This window comes from Camelus bactrianus, chromosome 27 (assembly GCF_048773025.1).
Source record: "Camelus bactrianus isolate YW-2024 breed Bactrian camel chromosome 27, ASM4877302v1, whole genome shotgun sequence".
Taxonomy (NCBI): domain Eukaryota; kingdom Metazoa; phylum Chordata; class Mammalia; order Artiodactyla; family Camelidae; genus Camelus; species Camelus bactrianus.
In genome coordinates, this window is record NC_133565.1 from 16,402,417 (window position 1) to 16,415,390 (window position 12,974).

General features: G+C 32.2%; 1 protein-coding gene across 8 annotated transcripts in view; it reads right to left on the minus strand.

The window, feature by feature from the left end:
• Positions 1-12,974, minus strand: part of MEF2A (myocyte enhancer factor 2A) — a 124,030-nt gene that overhangs the window by 92,364 nt on the left and 18,692 nt on the right. For all 8 annotated transcript variants that reach the window (XM_010962905.3, XM_010962906.3, XM_074354076.1 and 5 more), the window contains exon 2: positions 3,862-3,947. The gene's annotated coding sequence lies outside the window, so the exon portion shown is untranslated. The remainder of the gene's footprint in view (positions 1-3,861; positions 3,948-12,974) is intronic.

A 12,974-nucleotide genomic window follows, 5' to 3' on the forward strand; every position in this document is an offset into this window, starting at 1 on the left:
CAAAAAAAAAAGAAAAACTTAGGAATAAACCTGACCAATGAGGTAAAAGACTTATACATGGAGAATTATAAAACACTGATTAAGGAAATTAAAGACGATTTAAAGAAATGGAAATATATCCCATGCTCTTGGATCGGCAGAATTAATACTGTTAACATGGCCATACTACCCAAAGCAATCTACGGATTTAATGTAGTTCCTATGAAATTACTCAGGACATTTTTCACAGAACTACAACAAATAATCCTAAAATGTATATGGAATCACAAAAGACCCAGAGTTGCCAGAGCAATACTGAATAAAAAGAAGAAAGCTGGAAGAATAACCTTCCCAATCTTCAGACAATACTACAGACCTACAGTAATCAAAACAGTGGAGTACTGGCACAAAAACAGACATATGGATCAATGGAACAGAACAGAGAGGCCAAATATAAACCTACACAGCTATGGTCAATTAATCTCTGACAAAGGAGGCAAGAATATACAATGGAGAAAAGGCAGCCTCTTTGGCAAGTGGTGTTGGGAAAGCTAGGCAGCCACATGTAAATTAATAAAGTTGGAACACTCCCTCAACACCATACACAAAAATAAGCTCAAAATGACTTAAAGACTTAAACATAAGACAAGACACTATAAATCTCCTAGAAGAAAACACAGGCAGCAAAACATTCTGATATAAATCTTAGCAATGTTCTCCTAGGGCAGTAGACCAAGGCAAGAGAAATACAAGCAAAAATAAACAAATGGGACCTAATTAAACTTATAAGCTTTTGCACAGCAAAGGAAACTATAAACAAAATGAAAAGACAACCTACGGAATGGGAGAAAATATTTGCAAATGATGTGACTGACAATGGCTTAATTTCCAGAATACACAAACAGCTTATAAAACTCAATAGCAAAAAAAAAAAAAAAAAAAACCCCAATCAGAAAAACTGACAGAAGACCTAAACAAACATTTCTCCAATAAAGACATACAAATGGCCAACAGGCATGTAAAAAAAAAATGCTCTATCACTAATTATCGGAGAAAAGCAAATCAAAACAACAATGAGGTATCACCTCACACCAGTCAGAATGGCCATTATTAAAAAATCCACAAACAATAAATGCTGGAGAGGGTGTGGAGAAAAGGGAACTCCTCTACACTAGTAGTTGGTGGGAATGTAGTTTGGTGCAGCCATTATAGAAAACAGTATGGAGATTCCTTAAAAAACTAAAAAGACTGGATGTGTTTGACCTAAGATCAGGAGTAAGACAAGAATATCAGCTCATCACATCTATTGAATATTGCACTGTCGGGACTACTAGGCAGTACAAGCAAACAAAAGAAGTAAAAGACATAAAAATTGAAAAAGAGGAAGTAAAACAGTCTTTATTCACAGACAAGATGATAACTTACACAGAACACTTTAAGGAAAACACAAAACTGCCACTAGAATAAGTTTAGCAGAATCATAAATTAGAAAGTTTTATACAAAAATTAATCATATTTCTATATACTAACAACAAACAACTAGAAATTGATTTTAAGTTGCCATTTACAACAGCATAAAAATAGAAAACAGAGATGAATTTAACAAAATATGTGTAATACCTTTACACTGGAAACTACAAAAACATTGCTGAAAAAAACTGAAGACAATTTAAACGGAAAGAGATACCAAGTTCATACATCAGAAGACTCAACATCCTCAAGAGATCAACTTGCCCCAAATTAGCCTCTATGATAAAAGTATTCATTATCAAAATTCCATTAAGGCTTTTTGTAGAAACTGACAAGCCAATTCTAAAATACATGTAGAGAAATGGAAAGGACCTAGAATAGAAAAACAACTTTGAAAGAGAAGAGCAAAGTTGGAGGATTTACACTACCTGATTTTAAGACTTACATAAAGCTATGGCCATCAATGTAATACAATACTACCATAAGGACAGATACATAGATCAACAGAGCATAATAGAAAGTACTGAAATAGACCCATATATATAATGTCAATTGATTTTCAACAAAGTTGTCAAGGGAATTCAACAAGGGAAAGTATAATCTTTTCAAAAATAATTCTTGAACAATTTGATTTTTATATGCAAGGAAATAAATCTCATTTCTTACCTAATACCATATATAAAAATTCATCAACCTAAAATAAAAGAGCCCAAAGCAGTTTCAAGACATGAAGGAAAAGAAAGAAGGTAGGAAAATTTTGCCCAATCTCTGTGCTAACTCCTCCCAATTCCTACTCCAAATTACGGCAGAATTATATGGAAAATCCCAAATCTGAGGTTCTTCAGTCTTCATTTGAATCTACTCAAAAGAAAGAGCATTTCCCATCTAAGTATTCAGAGTAATTCCTAAGCATAGCTCTTAACTCAATCACAAACCTCAGAATCATACAAAACCCGTCATAAAGAATAAGACGCTGTCTATGTCCTTGGAGCTTAGTGGAGAAGTATCACAGAGGATACCCTAAAGCTTAAACGTTAACAAAATATCGTAACAGCTGAAGTTATGTCCACAGCCATCATGGAGGTTCAGAGAAGGTACCCGGTCCTGAGCTATGAAATGAGAATCGCTAAATGCCTATATAGTGCTTTAACTCAAATCACTCAGTTTTGAGTAGTTAGTGAGCAAAAAATACATATATGAGAAACATAAAAAAGACGAAGAAAGAAAAAACCAAATAAACATTGAAAGATTTACAGAAGACTAACCAAGGTTTATATTTTAAAATGTGTATCCTTCTTGTACATATACAAGTTTTGTACTGAAGGATACTTTTCAATTGGAAAAACAACACCTTTTCCCCTAGTTCCTCAAACTAAAGGGTATCATAACATGGGCTGTTTTTCAGTCAAGGTTTATCAAGAAACCTATATGATCATACAAAACTGATATCAGAATAAAGTATTTTAATGGAAAACTCATTTTGTAATAAGCTCATAAAACTAAATTCTTTCTACCATTTAATTATTCAAGGAAAAATTTAGACCTTAAATTAAATAGCAAAACTATTCTTAAAACAAGAACAACAAATATTTTAAGTACCTTTCCCAAGTTTTTACTGACATAATCATGAGGCTTGATCAACTGTATCTAATATTTAAAATGTTAACTTGCTATACACACCAAAAACTACACCCTAATATTTTTCAAAGTTGCATTATTCTAAGTTATTCTAGTATTAATAAAATTCATCCTTTTTCATTTTGAATACAAGGTAGAATTCAGGTGAAGCTTCACTCATGAAAGCTTTTGGAGGACTACATATTAATGTGTTTTTAAATCAAAATAGCCTACTTCAGAGCTTCACAAGTGTGGGCTTGTGATTTAAGGCAATAAATTCAAAGTCACAAAAAAAGTCCACATTTTAAAAAATATGTCTTAAATTTGCTTAATTTCTTTTGTTTTTGCTTAATTTCTTTTGACCCTTCCACCTTTCAAGAAATATAGCTAGATTTGTCCACTTTGTTTTTCATTTGAAAATCTCTCCACATCACATGTAACTCATATCCTCAAACCCTGTCTTCCTCCAATTTGTCACAGCAAAGATGGACTGCTACTGTAGATCTTTTTTTTTTTTTTCAAATAAGGGTAGCTAAAATGGAAGATGGAAGTGGAAAGATGTAAAAGTTCGGGATTACCTCAGCAGCGTCAAAAAAAAATTTGTGAGAAACTGTCACCACACGACATGATGCACTTCAACTGGATTTTACCAATTTCCTTAATTAATCTGCATTAACCCCCAACATGAACTTCAAAATGACTGCTATTCAAACTCACAAGGCTGTCTTATTTTTTAAAAAACATTTCCATTGTGTTTATTTACTTCATAACATAGAAAAAGGAAAAACATCTTACTAGAAACGATGTGTCAGGAAAAAGTGCACTTAGATACGATCCTTGCAGAAAATTCTTCTTTGTCCTTTTTTCACAAAATCCAATTCCTTAATTAAAAAAAAACATACATATTAAATGGGTTATTAATTGTTCTTAACTCTAAAACAAAATTAAATACACATTTCCTTACTACAAATTTGAACACTCAACACTATGTCTGGCAGATAGCTCCACAAATACTTACTGAATAATAAATATATCTTTAAAAGTCAGCTGTTTCATTTGGCTAATAAAAATATAATGTTAGCCAACTGAGCATTTCTAATGTCACTAATCCACTTTTTCAGGAAGTATTACTTAAATGTACAGCATCTACCCACTCCAAGATTCACAAACTGCTGTCCTAGGTCCTGTTATCCTATCCTCTATATCACATGATATACTTTACCCAGTATAAACAACCTACCGAATTTACGTTTTGGTAAAATAGTTGAAAATGTTCATTGTACTATATTCTCATTTAGGAAAAAAAAAATGGCGATGGGTCAAGTGACTTGTACTGCCAAAAACTGTGTATGTACTCAAATGCGATGTGTATACTTACAGCTTTGACTATCTTTTAAAGGGAACGATGAAGTAAAAACAATGAACATAAAAATGCCAAAAATGACTATAAAACTGATCAATGTCACTAATTCACACCAATAAAGTGACACTAGTGAATACTAGCCAATGGATTAGTGCATAAAGAATAATCCAGTCCTGCTACACTTTTGCTTTGAAATAATATCAAGACATTTAGGTAGAAAAAGAAAGATGGTAAAAGCCTCTCCTCACTTTGACTGGCCATGATTAATTGTGATGTTAACCTAATCATTTAGAATTACATGACTGGAAAGTTCTAACAATCCCCAAGTAAATCTGCTTAATCAAACAAAAATTTTGTGGTAATTTCTTTACGCACACACACATCTTTTGAACCTTATTTAGCAACATTAATTATTGTGACACTGTAATTTTGTTTCTATTTGAAAGGTACATCTCCTCCAGAGAGGACAAAAACCATAAACTGACAAATAGTCTTTTAATATTAATGAATTAAGTGTTAAAAGCTTGAACTTTAAAACACACACACAAAAATAAGCCTTTTTTTTTGGCAAAGGTTAAAAGGAGCTTGCTTTAAAAAACCAATTTCAGTTTTTAATCTAATTGTACTGAAATGAAGAAAAGAAAAAAAGCTCCTAAAATATAGTTTGATTACCAATTTCTAAAATCCAATAATTCAAAGTGAGGGGGGAAGGTATAGCTTAATGGTAGAGTGCATGCCTAGCATGCATGAGGTCCTGGGTTCAATTCCCAGTACCTCCATTAAAAATTAAATGAATATGCCTAATTAACTCCCCCCAACAAAATTTTTAAAAATAAATAAAAATTTTTTAAAAATTTTAAAAAGTAAAACTATTTTTCATGTGTCCTCATTATAAACAAAACTATTTTAAAATGTATTTTAACACCAGCTTTGTGTCAGTGTCACAGTAGGAAGTAAAGTTTAGCAACCTGACCCATGATAAATAGCTGATTAAATACAAATATGATAGTTACACACCGTGGTACATATTCTTATAACAAAATATTAATTCCTCAATTCTATAAATGGAACTGTTACTGACAACCTGTGTTTTGCACATAGTTCTCAAATAGTTTCTAAAAGGAAATATTCTAAACACCAAGTTTTTAGTTAGTTTATAACAATCTATATTGAAACACACTGTCACCTTCAAAAAATAATCAAAACTAAAATGTTAGTGCTGCAGCCAGTTGTCATTAAGTTTCACATACTGAACCTCAAAAATCCAACTGCTCTGTCCTGGCAAGAGTTAGACAACCTATACCTCTATCTTTCCCAAACCTGGTCCCAACCATTCTCCTAGCTCCCTCTACTTCTAATTAACATATACTTTTGTTAACAGGACTACAAGCCATTGCCCAAATTATCAAGCTCTACAACTTCATTCGAGTTTTTACCTCTGCCTGGAAACACCCTTCCCCCTTGTCTCTTATGTGGATCAAATTTCCAGTTCAATGACACCTTCTGTGAGGGCATCCTTAGGTTACCTTTACCATCAACATCACTTTCAGGGGGCAAAATAATTGTAGTTAAGTTTTGTAGGTATGAGTCTCTTCTATTACACTATATGCTTTTAAACAGAAGGAACTTTGTACTTTATTTTTATATCCCCAATATCTAGTCAATATCTGGCACACAATTCAATCTAATCCATTCAGAAAACATTTACTGAGCATACAATATACTCCAGACACTTCTCTAAGTGCTATAGATAAATCCCTGTATCTATCCTTGACTTCATGGAGCTTACTTACATTCTAGTGAAGGAAACCTATAATACACAGTGAATAAGGAATATATATGGCAGGTTAGTGGGAAGTCCTTAATGAGAAAAAAATAAATAAAGCAGGAAAGGGAGTACTGTCATAGGGAGGGGATTAAAGTTTGGGGAAAAGGTGTCCAGGGAAGACCTCATGTGATAATAATAATGAAAATGGTGGCAATAACTGCAACAGCAGCAGTAACATTTGAGTACTGATCATATGCTAATCAGTATCCTAACTGCTTTACATGTATTAACTGATGTAAAGCCAATAATAACCTCACTACTATCTTCAAGAGGAAACTGAAACACTAAGAAGCAACTAGCCAAGGTCACACAGCTAAACCAGTGAAGTGGTGAAGCCAGGATTAGAACCGAGGTATGCTTTTAACAGCTATGCACAACCACAGTTCAGATAATGCTTTTGCTGAATAAATTAAATAAGAGAAATAAATCAGTGAATACTACAGCAGTAGATTCAAAAGACAGCAAAGCAAATTAGTCTCAGAGAACTGATAAATTTGAGCAGCTTCAAGATGCATCCATCCTATGTATGAAAGACACCCGCACAAGTAACAGGTGCCACCTGCTGTGAACAAAAATGATAAACACTGATAATTTCTCAATAACTTTAAAAAAAACATTTTAAGCTTCCATATGATAATTACCAGAACTAAAATTTACACAAGATGGTATCAGAAAAATCTCATGGAGAGGTCATTAAAAAAAAAAAAAAAAACTTTGAAAGATGGTACTGTGAAACAAATGAGAACTTTGGAGGCATTACCATTTAAATCACTAAATGCTGAATATCATATTCTATACTGTGGCACAAGTTACTGTCATCTTCCAATTTTCCATATTAACAGGAAGGGTTAAATGAAACGACCAAGGTTCAAAACTCCTTTCTTTAAATATTTCAAATAACACTGTATCTAACTGACAAAAACTAGTAAAATTGTTGATAGTAATTGAAGACCTGAATGACCTAAAACAAGTAATTTGCTCCCTAACTGCTACCTATTGCCGTAATAGCTTGTTATATGCCTAATCAGTGAATGCCAGTAAACTAAAAAGCAAAGTGAAACCAAAGTGCTGCTGACATGATATTGACACTCCTAGTTAAAAATGGTGTTTTTAATTCATGCTCTTATACTTGGGCATCAAACCACTCATGCCTTAAGAAGATTTTTGCTACTAGTCATGATATAATAACTGGTACCAGACATGCACTCCCACTGAACTCAACTAGAAAACTGATCAGATATATATAACTATAATCTTAAAACACTGGACAACCACCAGCACAGCACAGTGATACCTGAGAAAAGAGAAAGTATCCCCTACAGTGAAGAGTCAGAAGGGTAGTTAGTACAAGAATGGGAAGCCAAGCAGAATGCAGTGGATTCAGTGAGTGGAAGACAGAGACTGAGATTTAGGTAGGCTGAGGTAGTGGGAAACCGTGGGGCAGAGCAGCAGAGAAGATGGAGCTCAAGAAAAGAAAGCACTCCTGAAATCTGCAGAAAGGTTTCCTGAGCAGCTCTGTCCAAAAGAAACAACATGGGCCTAAAATGTAATTTTAAATTTTCTAATAACCATATTTTAAAAGTAAAATGAAGTAGGTAAAACTAAGATAATTCTTTTAATGCAAAATGTTCAAAATATTATTTCAGATTAAAAAAACTGGGCTATTTTACATTCCATATTAATAAGTTCCTGAAATTCAGTGTGTTTTATACTTCAGAATATTTAAATTTGAACTAGCCACAATCTCCAATACTCAAAGGCCACATGTGGCTAATTGCTACCATACTTGACAACAAAGTTTTTCGTTGAATATAAAGCTTTGCATAAGTAAACTGAAACTCTACAAGCCAGGAAAAGAATAATGACTAGGAAATAGTAGGCTCAAAAGTTCCCAGAGGTTACGAAGATTTGGAGATGTTCAAGTTCCAACTAGAGGGGAGAAAGACCTCTTTGAAACCTGGGGCAATCAGTAGAAACTGAAGTAGAATCACTCCCTTTGCAGTAGTGCTAAACTACTACTACTTTTTCATAAGAAATGGAATACACTGCCAAAACAAAATTACTATCTGCTAAAAAAATCAACAAAATTCAGACAACAGCATGATGAATGTTCAAGAGTCAATCAAAATTTACTTACATAACAAAATGGAGAAATGTGTGACCCATACCAGAAGAAAAACTCTGACAAAAGAAAAGATCCAGAAACATGAAAGATCGTATCATGAAAGACATAAACTTCAAAATATTACAAATATAATAAAAGATTTAAACAAACACAGAAACAAGAAAGAAGACATTTTGAAAAACACTCAAATTTCGAAAGATGAAAAATGTAGCATGTCAAATAAAAAACAGCTAAATAGACTTAGGGGAAAAAAAAAGGATACCTAAACTGAAGATGTAAAAAATAAAAAGCAAAAAAAAAAAAAAAAAAAAAAAAGAAGAAGAAGAAGAAAAGAAAAGAAACAAAGAACAGAGCACTGAGGACCTATGAGAACATCAGGAGCAGTGTAAAGATGGTGTTACCGGATGTGGAGACACACACACACAAAATCTGAAGAAATAAAGGCCAAAGAATTTCCAAATTTGAGGAAAACTGAACCTATATATTCAAGAAACTCAATGAACAAAAAAAGTTAAACACATAGAAACTATACCAAGGCAATATAATTAATCAAACCACTAAAATCCAGTAAGAGAAAAATCTTAAAAGCAGTCAAAGTGGGAGGAAGACACATTACTTATAGACAAAGGTAGTAAGAATTATCACAGACTCCTTGTCAAAAGTAATATAAACAAGTTAAAAAAAAGCATTTAAAGTGCTAGAAAGAAAAAAACCCTGTAAACTAAAATTTATCTAAAGGAAAAATACCTTTCACAGAAGAACTAAAAACATTTTCAGACAAACAAAAGTTGAGAATCTGTCACCAGGCCCGCACTACAAGGAACACTGAAAGAGGTTCTCTGAAGAACAGCAGAACTGTACAACAGAGTGAACCTTAATGTAAACCACAGACTCAGTTAATAGTAATGGACTAATATTTATCAATTGTAATGAATGTCCCACACCAATGCAACCCTTAATAACAGAGAAGCAGGGAAATGAGAGCGGAGGAGAGAAGAGTATATGGGAACTCTATTTCCTGACCAATTTTTCTATAAACCTAAAACTACTCCTAGAAAACAGCAGATAGAAATTTAGTTCTACACCAAGGAAGACCAACAGAAAATGGTAAGTACATGAGTTTACCATTTAAAAAAACAAACAAGATATTTGATTGTAAAGCAAAAGTAGCAATAATGTATAATAATAACAACATGTAGTATAAAATGATTGACAAAAATAGCACAAAGAACTGAGGGGAAGAAAACTGAAAGTATGGAAGGATCTCACATTATTCATAAAGAGATGAAAGCAGACTGTGATAAATTCAAGATGCAGGCTATAAAACTCTAGAGCAATTACTAAAAAAAAAAAAGAAAACTAATAAAAACTAATAAAATAAAAGTAATAAGCTAAGAAAGGAGATAAAATGGAATGTGAAAAATATGCAATACAAAGGTAGAAAAAGAGGAAAAAGATAAAACAGGTGGGACAAATTAAAAAACACATAGTATGACAGTGGACTTAAATCAACTACATGAATAATTACATTAAAAATATACGGTCTAAATGTCCCAATTAAAAGGTACAGACTATCACACTAGGTTAAAAGTAGAGACTGTTAATAAAGATACCTACTTTAAATATAATCATATAGATAGGTTACAATAGGAAAATATACACCATAAAAAAATTAATCTTAAGAAAGCTGGAATGCCTATGTTAATATTAGACAGAGTAGACTGCAGAAGAAATATCACCAGATATAAAGAAACATATAATGTTTAAAGTGTCAATTTATCAGAAATACAAAATAATTCTAAATACTTACACAGTCATTAACAGAGTTTTAAAATATATGAAGCAAATACTGACAGAGCTAAAAAGAGAAAGAGATAACTCTACAACTATAACTGGAGATTTCAAGACTCCCTCACAATCACTGATAAACTGAGTAGGTAGAAAATCAGTAACGAAATATAAGAGCTGAACAACACTATGAACCAGCTTAACCAAACTGAACACTATAATGAACCATGTAGCAATGAATACTCCAGTGTACATGTCTCTCTTGGTATAGTCAACAAGAGAGAAGACATGCTGGACTATAAAGCAAGACACATATACATTTGTAAGAACTAAAATCATACAGAGAATATTTTCTGATTCTGAAAAATTAAATTAAGATCAGTAACAAAAATATACTGGAAAATTTTCCAAGTATCTGGAGATTAACACATTTCTAAGTAACTCATAGGTCAAAGAAGTCATGAGGAAAATTTTTAAATTCACTGAACTAAATAACAAAACATTATCTAATGTGGGGTGCAACTAAGAATACTTGAAAACTTATAGTTTTTAGTGCTTATGTTAGAAAACAACAAAGATTTTTAACATAGTATTCTAAATTAGCTTCCACCTTAAGAAGCTAGGGAAAAAAACCCACATTAAAGTAAAAGTAGAGATAAGGAAATAATAAAAAGCAGAAATTGGTGAAATAGATGAGACAAACAACAGATAAAAATCAATGAAATCAAAAGCTGGTTCTTTGAAAAGAACCCCTAGCTAGACTGGTACGGAACAGAAAACACACAAATTACCAACATCAGAGTTGAAGGAGAGCACATTACTACATGTATTTCAAATATTAAGAGCATACTACCATAATATTAAATGCCATTTTATGCCAATAAATTTGACAACTCAAATAAGCAAAATGCCTTGAAATACGCAGATTATCAAAACTGACACTAAGAGTGAATAACCCTCAACTAATAAAGAAATTGAATTCAAAATCAAAAAGCTTTCCACAAAGAAAACTCCATACCCAAATGGCTTTCCTAGTAAATTCTTCAAACATTTAAAGAAGATACAGTAGCAGTCTTACAGAAACTCTTTTAGAAAACAGAGGAAAAAGAGACACTTCCCAACATATTTAATGAGGACAGCATAACCTTAATACGAAAACATGGCAATAATACCACAAGAAAAAGAAACTACGTACCAGTATCACATGGGTACGTAGATGCAAACAACATTAAAAAAAATATTAGAGGTCAAATCCAGCAACATATAAAAAGGAAAATATCAGCACAAAGTGAGAGCTGTCTCAGGAATACACTGTTGGTTTTAGTGATCAAAAATTAATCAATCTATTTCCCTATATTGACATACTAAAAAGGAAAAACAACATATGGGTAATTTCAACAGATGTAGAGAAAGCATCTATTCATAATAAAATACTCATTCATGAGGAGACAAAAAAAATCAGCAAACTAAGAGTGAAGGGAATTTCCTCAAACTAGTGAAAGGCATCTTATGAAAACCTACAGCTAATATACTTAATAGTGAAAGACTGGCTTTTTTTCCCCTGGAACTGGAAACAAAGCAAGGATGCCCATTCTTATCATTTCTATTCACCATCCTCCTGGAGATTTTAACAAATAACACAAGAAATAGAAAGAAAGATACCGAGATGGGAAAGGAAAAAAATAAAACAGCCTCTGTTCAAACATGACATGACAACATACATAAGAAACCCTCCAAAAATCTACAATAAAGTGACTTGAACTAAAAGGTGGGTTTTTAAGGGTGTAGGAGAATAGATCAATATTTTTAAAATAATATTTCTGTATACTAGTAATGACAAATGCAAAACTAAACTTTTAAAAAATACCATTCACCTTAGTACCAAAAGTATGAAACATTTAAAGATAAATTTAATAATTATACGTGCAATACTAGAAAACACTGCTGAGAGAAATTAAGGAGATATATACATCATATTCATGGATCCAAACAATCAGATTATTGTCACAATAATAATAATATTCTCTCCAGATTGATCTACAAACAACACAACACCTATCAAAAGTCCAGCAAGTGTTCTTGTAGAAACTGACAAAGGTAATTCAAAATTTAAAATGTAGCTAAAACAATTTTGAGAAGAAACAAATGTTGGAGGATACAGAATGCTGTTTATATATACATATATATATATATATATATATATATATATATATATATATATATATATATATATATGCACACACACACACACACATATATATCTCAATGGAACAGTAAAGAGAATCCAGAAATAAATCCACATACATACGGTCATTTGATATTCAACAAAGATGCCAAGGCAATTCAGTGGAAAAAGGAAAGCTTTATCAACAAATGGTACTAGAGCAAATGGGTGAATCTTGATATTACCCCATACCTTCACAAAAATTACCTCAAAATGGATTATAGACCTATAAGTAAAATTAACTACAAAACTTCCAAAAGTAAACACAGGACAAAAAAAATGCTGCCCCATGTAAGGTAAAGATTTATTAGACAGGCCACCAAAAAAGAGGTACTGTAAGTGAAAACACTGACAAACAGCACGTGATCAAAATTAAAACCTTCTGCTCTTTGAAAAACACCATTAAAGAAATAAAAATCCAGCCATACTAGTAGAAAATATTCAAAATACAACAATGAGAATGAAAAAAAAAAAAACGACTTCTATCCAGAATATATAAAGATCTCTCACAATTCAGTAATAAGAAAGCAAACAATCCAAATTAATATGGTCAAAAGATCTGAGCACACATTTCACCAAA